The sequence below is a fragment of the Eumetopias jubatus genome, unplaced genomic scaffold (assembly GCF_037043125.1).
Source record: "Eumetopias jubatus isolate StellerSeaLion01/CBP00866 unplaced genomic scaffold, mEumJub1_p1.0 scaffold_2, whole genome shotgun sequence".
NCBI lineage: Eukaryota > Metazoa > Chordata > Mammalia > Carnivora > Otariidae > Eumetopias > Eumetopias jubatus.
The window spans coordinates 425,093-437,919 of record NW_028274808.1 but is presented as its reverse complement, the minus strand read 5'-3'; the positions used below and the strand labels follow the sequence as shown (position 1 = coordinate 437,919).

At 37.4% G+C, this 12,827-nt stretch overlaps 1 pseudogene; it reads left to right on the top strand.

Moving 5' to 3' along the window:
* The first annotated feature begins 1,447 nt into the window (after positions 1-1,447).
* On the top strand, positions 1,448-2,094 carry LOC114206063 (eukaryotic translation initiation factor 4E pseudogene; annotated as a pseudogene).
* Positions 2,095-12,827: the final 10,733 nt, after the last annotated feature.

Below are 12,827 nucleotides of genomic sequence, written 5' to 3'. Positions count from 1 at the left end.
GCATAGCATAAAGGATAGACTTTTGGAATCACTATGTGGTTCACCTGAAACTACTGTAACGTTACATATCAACTATACTTCAATAAAAAAGGAAAAAAACTTTGAAAAAAATAAAAATAAATTCAATTAGCCAACACACAGAACATTACTAGTTTCAGATGTAGAGTTCAGTAATTCATCAGTTGCATATAACACACAGTGTTCATCACATTACATGCCCTCCTTAATGTCCATCACCCAGTTACCCCATCCCCCATCCACCTCCCCTCTAGCAACCCTCAGTTTCTTTCCCATAGTTAAGAATATCTCATGGTTTCTCTCCCTCTCTGATTTCTTCCCATTCCATTTTTCCCTCCCTTCCCCATGATCCTCTGTGCTATTTCTTATATTCCTCATATGAGTGAAACCATATGATAATCGTCCTCTGATTGACTTATTTTGCTCAGCATATACCCTCCAGTTCCATCCATGCTGAGGTAAATGGTAAGCATTTATCCTTTCTGATGCCCGAGTAATACACACACACACACACACACACAAAACATCTTCTTTATCCATTCATCTGTCCATGGATATCCAGGCTCTTTCCATAGTTTGGCTATTTGGACATTGCTACTATAAATTTATTGACAGACAAAAGCAGGAACATAAGCAGGGTGAGTGGGAGGGGGAGAAGCAGGCTTCCCGATGAGCAGGGAGCCCAATGTGGGGCTCGATGCCAGGACCCTGGGATCATAACCTGAACTGAAGGCAGATGCTTATTGACAGCCACCCAGGTACCCCAAGTATGCGTTTTTCAAGCCCCACATGGAATATTTGTAAAATTTGACTGTACATTGGACGATTAAAAGTTTTAACAAATTCAAAGGATTGAAACCATTCAATATAATTGTTAGTCATCAACAACAAAAAATAGGGTAATGTAGAAAGTCCTAAATAAATATATATACTTATTGGGAATTAAGGACTACCTTTCTAAATAATGCATGAGTTAATATAATATTGCATTGAAAATTAGGAAACTTTTTTTTAACTGAGTCAAAATTTTTATTGGTGAAATCCATAATAATGGCATATGGATGTCACTGAATTATGATGCATTAATGGAAAATATTTTTTATTATGTTATGTTAATCACCATACAGTACATCATTAGTTTTTGATATAGTGATCCATGATTCATTGTTTTTGTATAGCATCCAGTGCTCCATGCAATATGTGCCCTCCTTAATACCCATCACTGGGCTAACCCATCCACACCTCCCCTCTAAAATACTCTGTTTCTCTGAGTCCATAGTCTCTCATGGTTTGTGTCCCCCTCTGATTTCCCCCCCTTCATCTTTCCCTTCCTTCTCCTAATGTCCTCCATGCTATTCTTTATGTTCCACAAATAAATGAAACCATATGATAATTGAAAATTAGGAAACATTTTGGAGATTGATCTAAGATGGCGACTGTGGAACTGGAAACCACCCCTACTCCTAATTCCCCGCCTACAGAAGAAGAGAAAACAGAATCTAATCAGGAGGTTGTTAACCCTGGGTTAACCCCCCTTTACAGAACAGATGGATACTCTAGTTTTTTAAAAATGATAAAAGCAAAACTTGGCAAGCAAACCTTTGGCTGATCTTTAAGTTTGATACTGTTGAAGACTTTTGGACTTTGTACAACCACATCCAGTTGTCCAGTAATTTAATGCCTGGCTGTAACTACTCACTTTTTAAGGATGGTATTGAGCCTATGTGGGAAGAAAAGAAAAACAAACAAGGAGGATGATGGCTAATTACATTGAACAAGCAGCAGAGATGAAGTGAGCTGGATCCATTTTGGTTAGAGACACTGCTGTGACTTATTGGAGAATCTTTTGATGACTACAGTGATGATGTATGTGGAGCTGTTGTTGATGTTAGAGCTAAAGGTGATAAGATAGCAATATGGACTCCTGAATGTGAAAACAGAGAGGCTGTTACACATATAGGGAGGGTATACAAGGAAACGTTAGGACTTCCTCCAAAGATAATGATTGGTTATCAGTCCCATGCAGACACAGCTACTAAGAGTGGCTCCACCACTAAAAATAGGTTTGTTGTTTAAGAAGACACCTTCTGAGTATTCTCATAGGAGACTGCGTCAAGCAATCGAGATATGGGAACTGAACCAAAGCCTCTTCAAAAGCAGAGTGGACTGCATTTAAATTTAATTTCCATCTAAATGTTGCTAAGATATAAGAGAAGTCTCATTCGTCTTTGTTTTGTACTTCTGTGTTCATATATATATATATATATATATATTTTTTAATTTTGGCTAGAGTGTCCACTATCCCAATCAAAGAATTACAGTACACATCATCCCCAGAATCCATAAATGTGTTCCTGGCCCACTCTGTAATAGCTTAGTAGAATTACCATTATAAACATATTTTACCTATCCACAATATTCAAAAAAGAACTTGCATTTCTATACCTTACAGGAAAAAAATTCTGTTTATGTTCCATTGTATGTATTCTGTTTATGTTCCAGGAGCATGTTTTGCTAGTTTGAAAGAGTATGATGAATATAGTTTTCTAGCAATTTTCTTTGTTTCTTTTTACAGCATTTTCTTTGCTGTACTCTTGCTGATGGCTGCTAGATTTTAATTTATTTGGTTCCCTACATGATAATATTAGTGATTCTGACTTCAGTTTTTCATTTGTTTTGCTTTTATTTTTTTCCTTATGTAACATTGGTGAAGGATCTAAGAATATGACACAAAGGTGGAATAAATGTTAATTTTGTGAATTTTTTGGTAATTTTTTTTGTAACTACAAAGCTTTGCCACAAATTTATGCATTTCATTCAAATCAGTGATCTATGTTTGTGTGATTTCCTAAACATAATTGTGGATTATAAAAAATGTAACATCATAATTACATTCCTAATTAGAATTAGTATGTCTGGTTTTGTATCTTTATAATGTATTTTAACACTTTGTATTACTTAGGTTATTTTGCTTTGTTTAAAAAATGGCTCAAGTAGAAAATTGGTCCCATTCATATTGACAGTGTACAAAACTATAAATAAAATGTGTACAATGAATTCTTTTAGACAAATAAAAGGAAAATTAGGAAACATTTTGAAATGAGAGATAAATGACAACATTTCAAAGTTATTGGATACTGTTACAACTGTGCTCAAGAGGAATTTATAACCTAAACACATATGCTAGAATTGAAAAAAAACCCAAAAAATTTACAATGTAAATATCCATCTCAATTAAGTTACACAGGAAGAGAATAGCAAGCTTAAAGACAGTACAAGGTTTGAAAGAATAAATATAAAGACAGAAAACAATAAAATAGAAAATAGACATACAATAGTAAGGTTAACAAAGTGAAGTTCTGATTCTTTCAGACTTCCAGTGATGGAATGAATGTCACAGGAGTGAGTAAAAGGCACGGCATCAGGCGTGTAGTCAATGATACTGTACCAGTGATGAATGGACAGTAGCAGCTGCGCTCCCAGTGAGCACAGCACAATGTACAAACCTGTCAGTCACTATGCTGTATACCTTACACTAACGGAACTTTGTGTATCAACTATACTAAAAAAAAAAGTTAATAAATTTACACACCCTGGCAAGACTGATCAATGATAGTGAGAGAAGGCACAGATACCGAATATCAGGAATGAAGAAAGGTCTGCACTGACGTTTCTGCTCACAGGCAGACATGCAGTTTGCTTCCAGGAGTCCCAGAGAAGCAGGGTGGCAAGTGGTGTGTGGGGCAGTAGCAGGGGAACGCCCCCAGCTCCTCAAGCGCCTGAGCAGGTCTGACTCCCTCCTCTGAGCAGGAGACAGGTGACCAAATGAGAGATCACAGAATCCGTCTCTCTCAAAAATGGCAACAGTGGAAATGGGGGCTTCCTTACATTCTCTTAATTGGAACCCCGTGGAAGTGTAACGTACAATGAAAGAAATAAATGTATCACTGATTTGCCAGAAATTTTACCATGATGATTATAAAAATAAAAGCTACAGAGAATGAAAACAAATCCATGAGGAATTCTGAGCTTTTTAACAAGGTTGATGATGGTCAGATGATGCCCAGGTGGAACAACATCACATACTGACAAAACTCAGAGGAAACACTACTGTCAGAAGAAGATGGTGAAATTGTCAGAAAGGCAGAGATTGATGGAAACGGAAAAGTCCGTAATAAAGAACTAACAGAGATGGTGATTTGAAAATAAAGTACTTTCAACTCATCCTCCTTCCCGTTAGGATAAAACTAAATCTTTTACTTACCTCTTACAAAATAATTTCTATCCAAACACAAGCTAGCTTCACGAATTATTTGACTGGTGCCCTATCCCCAACTGATCAAGCTAAAATGAGTCTTACAGTGCTTTAAATATAAGAGAGCATGCAGTGGACTCTAAAATTATGTTTACTAATAAATATTACACTATTGATCTGGCCAGTTTTTCATGCCCACATTTAACAGTTGAGTCTAGTTGGGCAGTTTATTTAAAAATGAAAAAAAAGTATCCAAATAAATTATTTAATTTGTTAGTATAAAATTTCATATCTAAAAACAAAATAAATGAGATAAAAAGAGTTCAGGATCTGCCTGGGTGGCTTAGTTATTAAGCATCTGCCTTTGGCTCAGGTCATGATCTCAGGGTCCTGGGATCAAGCCCCATATCAGGCTCCCTGTTCAACGGGAAACCTGCTTCTCCCTCTCCCACTCCCCCTGCTTGTGTTCCTTCTCTCACTGTGTGTCTCTCTGTCAAATAAATAAATAAAATCTTAAAAAAAATGAATGTAACACTTTTTGTATAATGGTTTCTTTACACCTCAGTGTGTGTTGAGCACTACTGATGATCTTTAAGCTTGTCTGGTATGCCTACTCAGTGTTGGATTACCATTGTCTGCTCTGAACAATAAGAAACTAAAATTTATATCATTTCCAAATTGTATATGTTATTCTTTTCCCCCAACGAAAAAATATAAAGCACCATTATGAACTTCTTTATGTCAGCTCTTTTGAAAATTTTCATAAAACAACAAAACCTAACTTACCAAAGTTGAAAGAAGAATAAAAAGAAAAGCTGGACAGTCAGGCATTCATCATTGTACATGACATGAATTCACTCTGTAATTATAACTTTTCCTACAAAGAAAATTCAGGTGGTTTTACTGGATGGTTTTACTAGTTGGTTTTACTGGTAGATTCCATCAAAATTTAAAATAAAATATTGTCAATCTTATGAAATTCTTCCAGAGAATAGAAAAAATAAGAAGTAACCTTTATTTTCATTTATTATTTTTTTTGGAGTGGGGAGGAGAGACAGAGGGAGAGAATCCTAAGCAGGCTCCATGCCTAGCACAGAGCCAGATGCTGGACTTGATCTCACGACCCTGTGATCGTGACCTGAGTGAAATCAAGAGTTGGACACTTAACCAACTGAGCCACCCAGGTGCCCCAGAAGTATCCTTTAAACATTAAATAAGGCTATTATAGCATTCATATAAAAGTCAACAAGAGTAGTACAAGAAACAAAACTTACAGGCCTATATCAATCATGAGCATCAAAATAAAAATCTTATAAAATAGGATAACGTTGATTCCAGTGAAAATACATATCATGGCTAAATTTGCCTTCTATCAGGTATATAAAGGTGACTAATAGTAAAACTCAATCAGTGTATTTTATCACGTAGACACAAAAGAAAGATAAATTATATATACTGATAGGTGTAGAAAAAGTGATAAATTCAATGTTTATTCATTATAAAAAACACAATTCATGGAAATCTAGGAATAAGAGAGAGCATCCTTAAAATGATAGAAAATGTCTACATAAAACCTACTGAATACATGGTTCTTAATAATAAAATGCTGACAGACAAGGATTTCTGCTAACAATACTTCTTTTCTATATTATACTGAAGTATAAATTAAAATAAGAAAAGCACCCAACATCTTAAAAATTAGATAGGCAATTACTCAAAAACTCTTTGAAAATCTAGGGCAAAAAGTCTAAAATACTATTGAGTGTAAATTAAAAAGATAAAAATGGAGAGATAAACCATATTTATCCCTTTATGCTTTGGAAAGTTTAATATTTTAATGATGTCACCTTTTCCCCAAATTTGTATAGATTCAATTCGAAGTCTCAACGTTTTTGTGGAATCTGAAAACAATAAAATTTGTATGGGAAAATAAAATAAAATAAAATTTATATGGCAATACACATGGCCACAAATAACTAAGACACTCTACAACTACATGTTCCAATGTTGTCCACTAGCTACATGTTTAAATTTCAAGGGAACCGTGAAGAGAGGGAAATTCTCTTGCACTGTTGGTGTGAATGCAAACTGGTGCAGCCACTCTGGAAAACAGTATGGAGTTTCCTCAAGACGTTAGAAATAGAACTACCCTATGACCCAGAAATTGCACTACTATTTACTCCAAAGATACAGATGTAGTGAAAAGAAGGGGCATATGCACCCTAATGGTCATGGCAGCAATGTCCACCATAGCCAAACTATGGGAAGAGCCCAGATGTCCACTGATAGATGAATGCATAAAGATGTGGTTCCTATATACAATGGAATATTATTCAGCCATCAGAAAAGATGAATACCTACCATTTGCATCGACATGGATGGAACTGGAGAGAATTATGCTAAGTGAAATAAGTTGAGCAGAGAAAGACAAATACCATATGATTTCACTGATATGTGGAATTTAAGAAGCAAAAAAGATGCACACAGTGGGGAAACACATTGATGGTCACCAGAGGGGAGGTGGGTGGGGGATGGGGGAAACAGGTGGTGGGGAGTACAGAGTACAGTTGTGATGAGCACTGGGTGATGTATAGAAGTGATGAATCACCAAACTGTACACCTGAAACTAATATTACACTGTATGTTTAACTAACTTGAATTTAAATAAAAACTTAAAAAAAGATTTACATAAATTAAAAGGTATGTGCTTTTGGTTAGAGAGACATTAAAATATATCAGTTTCCCCCCAAAAATTTATAAGTTGAATGCGATGAACTTAACAAACTTCTGAAGATTGTATTAAAGTAGTATTTTCACAGTTTTCTAGGTTATTTTTTGGAAAAAAAAACTTTTAAAGGGGAGAATTGGTGAACGTGACATTAAGATATAGTATAAGGCCTATTAATAGACAGGTTCCTGGTGCAAAAACAAACAAAAATCCCATGGGACAGAGATCTCAGAGACAGACCTAGTATCTGCATGGAGACCTAATGTGTACTCAGCATGACACTACAATAATGGGAAAGCTTGGTAGTACTTTGGAAAGACCAGATCATTAAATATAGAAAAATAAAATTAGATTTCTAACTTCCACTCTGTAAAAAAGATGAACTCTGTGAAAAGAATGGATTAAGAAACAAAAATTTAAAATTTGAAAACTATAAAGTTAATATAAAAGTATAAGAGAATATATTTGTGACCTCACAGTGAGGAAAAACTTAAGCCTCAAAATGCACAAACCATAACCTGAGAACTTACGGATTTTATCATGACTAATTAAGGATTTATTTTCTATGAAAGACATTATAGATAAAGTTAATGCACGGATGGTAGATTATTAGAAGTTATTTGCAAAAGCTAAACTTTATAAGTAACTGATGAGATCCCACATAAATAAGGAACTCATACAAGTGAATAAGACAAAGGCAGGAAACTTAATGGAGAATATGTACAAGGGATAGACATAGGCAGATTGATAGAAGAGCAAGTCTAAATGGCTGACAAAGTAGTCCCCCTTACGGAGATGTTCAAAATTGCTAGTAATCTGAGTAGTGCAAATTAAAACAATACCAGGTCACATGTGAAAACTGGGTGGCTGGCAGTTTTAGAAGCACAAAGGGCAGAAACGCGCCCCCGTGCCCCAACCTGGAGGCGAGGATTGGGAGACCTGCTGAGGAGCGCACAACCCAGGCTGCTGCAGTTTATAGCAGCACAGACAGAAATGGAGATAATGTGGCCTGGAGAGCTCACTGAAGAACTGTGATCTCTCTGCTCTGAGGCAGAGGGTTGGAAATGGTCTCTTCTGCTCTGACTCTCAGAAGAGACATGGAAAACCCCTAGGGAAATCTGCCAGAGAACAAAAGCCCCCCAAAACCAGTTTTCACTGAGCGCGTCCCCTGCCACAGGGGGCAGGGCAACTCTGCCCAAACAGGGTTGACTGAGTAGCAGTGCAGCAGGCCCCTCCCCCAGAAGACAGGCTGGGGAAACAAGAGGCCAGCAACCTTAAGGTCCCTAGAAAACAGGTGCATCTTGCTTGGGTTCTGGTCAATAATTTGGACTCTATACATTCCCTCAACCACCCCTCAACAGAATGACTAGGAGGAGGAACCCCCAAAATAGGAAAAACTCAGAGATTATAATTTATGCCACAGATTTACAAATGGATTCAGATATAACCAAGATGTCAGAGATGGAATTCAGGTTAGCATTTGTGAAGACAATAGTTAGAATGGAGAAATCAATTAATGGCAACACAGAGTCTCTAAGGGCAGACAAGAAAGCTGAATGGGCAGAACTTAAAAATGCTATCAATGACATCCAATCTAATCTAGATAATCTAGCAGCTTGGGAAAGTGAGGCAGAAGAATGAATTAATGACCCGGAAGACAATTTAACAGACAAAAAGGGAAAAGAGGAGGCCAGGGAAGAACAACTCAGAATCTATGAAAATAGAATCAGAGAAATAAGTGACACTGTGAAACGTTCCAGTGTCAGAATTATTGGAATCCCAGAGGGGGTGGAGAGAGAGAGAGGACTATAAAATATATTTGAGCAAATTGAAGCTGAGAACTTCCCTAATTTGGGGAATGAAACAAACATTCATGTCCTAGAGGCAGAGAGGACCCCTCCCAAGATCAAGGAAAACAGGCCAACACTCCAGCATGTAATAGTAAAAGTTGCAAATCTTAGAACCAAGGAAACCATCTTAAGGGCAGTTAGGGGGAAGAGATTCCTTATGTACAGAGGGAGGAACATCAGAATAACGTCAGACCTATCCACACAAACCTGGCAAGCCAGAAAGGTCTGGCAAGGCATATTCAGGGTACTAAATGAGAAGAACATGCAGCCAAGAATACTTTATCTGGCAAGGCTGTCATTTAGAATGGATGGGGAGATGCAGAGCTTCCAAGACCTGCAGAAGCTGAAAGAATATGTGACCACTAAGCTGGCCCTGCAAGAAATATTAAGGGGGGCTGTATAAAAGGAGAAAGACCCCGAGTGATATACAACAGAAATTTACAGGGACAATCTATAGAAACAAGGACTTCACAGGCAATATGATAACAATAAATTCCTACCTTTCAATAATCACTCTCAACATGAACGGCCTAAATGCTCCCATAAAACGGCACAGGGTTGCAGATTGGATAAAAAGACAGGACCCATCCATATGCTGTCTACAAGAGACTCATTTTGAACCTGAAGATACATCCAGACTGAAAGTAAAGGGATGGAGATCCATCTCCCATGCCAACGGACCTCAAAGGAAAGCTGGGGTGGCAATTCTCATATCAGACAAATTAAATTTTAAGCTAAAGACTGTAGCTAGAGACACAGAAGGACACTATATCATTCTTAAAGGGTCTATCCAACAAGAAGATCTAACAATTGTAAATATCTACATCCCCAACATGGGAGCAGCCATCTACATCAGCCAATTGTTAACCAAAATAAAGAGTCATATTGATAACAATATGTTAATTGTAGGAGACCTCAATTCTCCACTCTCAGCAATAGACAGATCATCCAAGCAGAAAATCAACAAATAAACAAGAGCTTTGAATGACACACTGGACAAGATGGACCTCATAGATACATACAGAACATTCCACCTAAAACAACAGAATACTCATTCTTCTTGAGCGCACATGGAACTTTCTCCAGAATAAACCACATACTGGGTCACAAATCAGGTCTCGACCGATACCAAAAGATTGAGATTATTCCCTGCATATTCTCAGACCATAATCCTTTAAAGCTGGAACTCAATCACAACAAAAAATTTGGAAGATATTCAAACACTTGGAAGCTAAAGACCACTCTGCTCAAGAATGTTTGGGTCAACCAGGAAATCAAAGAAGAACTGAAACATTTCATGGAAACCAATGAGAACAAAAACACATTGGTCCAAAACCTATGGGATACTGCAAAGGCAGTCCTAAGGGGGAAATATATAGCCATCCAAGCCTCACTCAAAAAAAAAAAAAAAGAAAAAGAAAAAGTCCGAATTCACTGAATAACTTTACACCTTAAAGAAATAGAGAAAAAGCAACAAATGATGCCTAAGCCATGCATTAGAAGAGAAATAATTAAGATTAGACAAGAAACACAGTAGATCAGATCAATGAAACTAGAAGCTGGTTCTTTGAAAGAATTCACAAGATCGATAAACCACTGGCCAGACTTATCCAAAAGAAAAGAGAAAGGGCCCAAATTAATAAAATTATGAATGAAAGGGGAGAAATCACGACTAACACCAAGGAAATAGAAACAATTATTAGAAATTATTATCAACAACTATATGCCAATAAACTGAGCAATCTGGATGAAATGGATGCCTTCCTGGAAACCTATAAACTCCCAAGACTGAAGCAGGAAGAAATTGACACCTTGAATAGGCCAAATCCAGTAACGAGATTGAAGCAGTTATCAAAAACCTCCCAAAATACAAGAGTCCAGAACCTGATGGATTCCCTGGGAAATTCTACCAAACATTCAAAGAAGAAAAAATACCTATACGCCTGAAGCTGTTTCAAAATATATAAACAGAAGGAACGCTTCCAGACTCATTCTATGAGGCCAGCATTACCTTAATCCCCAAACCAGGCAAAGACCCCATCATAAAGGAGAATTTCAGACCAATATCCCTGATGAATATGGATTTCAAAATCCTCAACAAAATCCTAGCTAATAGGATCCAACAATACATTAAAAGGATCATCCACCATGACCAAGTGGGATTTATCCCCGGGATGCAAGAGTGGTCAACATTTGCAAATCAATCAATGTGATAGAACACATTAATAAGAGGAGAGAGAAGAACCATATGGTCCTCTCAATTGATGCAGAACAAGGATTTGGCAAAATACAGCATCCTTTCCTAATTAAAACTATTCAGAGTATAGGGATGGAGGGAACATTCCTCAAGTTCATAAAATCCATCTATGAAAAACCCACAGGAAATATCCTCAATGGGGAAAAGCTGAGAGTCTTTCCCTTAAGATCAGGAACATGTCAAGGATGCCCACTCTCACCACTATTGTTCAAAATAGTACTAGAAGTCCTAGCAACAGCAATCAGACAACAAAAAGAAATAAAAGGTATTCAAATTGGCAAAGAAGACGTCAAACTCTCTCTCTTCGCAGATGAAGAAGATGTGGTCCATATATACAATGGAATATTACTCAGCCGTCAGAAAGGATGAATACCCACTTTCACATCAGCATGGATGGGACTGGAGGAGATGATGCTCAGTGAAATAAGTCAAACAGAGAAAGTCAATTATCATATGGTTTCACTTATTTGTGGAACATAAGGAATAGCCTGGAGGACATCAGGAGAAGGAAGGGAAAAATGAAGGGGGGGAAACGGAGGGAGAGATGAACCATGAGAGACTATGGACTCTGAGAAACAAACTGAGGGTTTTAGAGGGGAGGGGGTTGGGGGGATGAGTTAGCCAAGTGATGGGTATTAAGGAGGGCACATACTGTAAGGAGCACTGGGTGTTATAAGAAACCAATGAATTGTGGATCACCACATCAAAAACTAATGATGTATTGTATGGTGATTAACATAACACAATAAAATAAAATTAAAACAATACCGACCCACCATGTCACCTACACCAGATCTGTGAATATTGGGAAGCTAGATAATGCCAAGCAGTATAAGAAATTATGAGGCACAGGAAACTTGCATGCTGTTGTGCGTGGCACAGGTGCAATTGGGGAAAATAGTAGAATTTTGAAGATCAATTTTGTGTAACTTACAATTTGTAAAAGCTATTTTTGCTTTGTGCTAGCTTTACTGTGCTGTCAGAGAAGTCTCCTCTGACTCAAGGTATGTCCAGGCCAGGTGATTGTCCTAAGAATCTTAGCATTATCTTTAGCTTCCTAGAGTGATAACTTTTCTGATACATAATGATGGGACAGATGACAGAATGATGAAATTATAAAGTCATCATTGTTGCATTAGGAACTAAATTGTTTTGAAAATAGCTTAAGGTAATAACTTGTGGATTGGGAGGGAGAACACTCATGGCAAAAGGAGAAGTGGTCTCCAGATATTTCTGTGCCTCAATTCTATTGAAAAGCTTTTTAGCACCCCACATCAATACACTGTCTTATGGGATGTTAAGATATATGTCTTTGTTTCAGCTGAGATCTCTAAGCCAACTAGCAAATTTACCCAAAGCAAGATCCTAGATCACCAACTTATTCATAACCTGCAAAGAAGTGGATATTTAATGAACTCATTCTGTGGCTGAAAAGTTAATCTGTGCATGAACTTTCCTTGGTGAGACTGGTGTGCTATATAAGCTTCCCCAGCTCTACAAGGAAATGAGGATGCTTCTCCTTAAGTCAGTAGAGATAAAGAGATCCAGTGAGAGAGTTTGATCATATGCCGGGAATTTTAGAGTCTAAGGACTGATATATCGGCTGTGGCAAAGCAACAAGAAACTATTGAACTGCATCCCCTCTGATGGTGGGGAAAGGGTGCAAGATGTTTCTCAGTGGTCAGCTGTGGGCCAAGAGGAGCAGTTCTGACTCCTCAT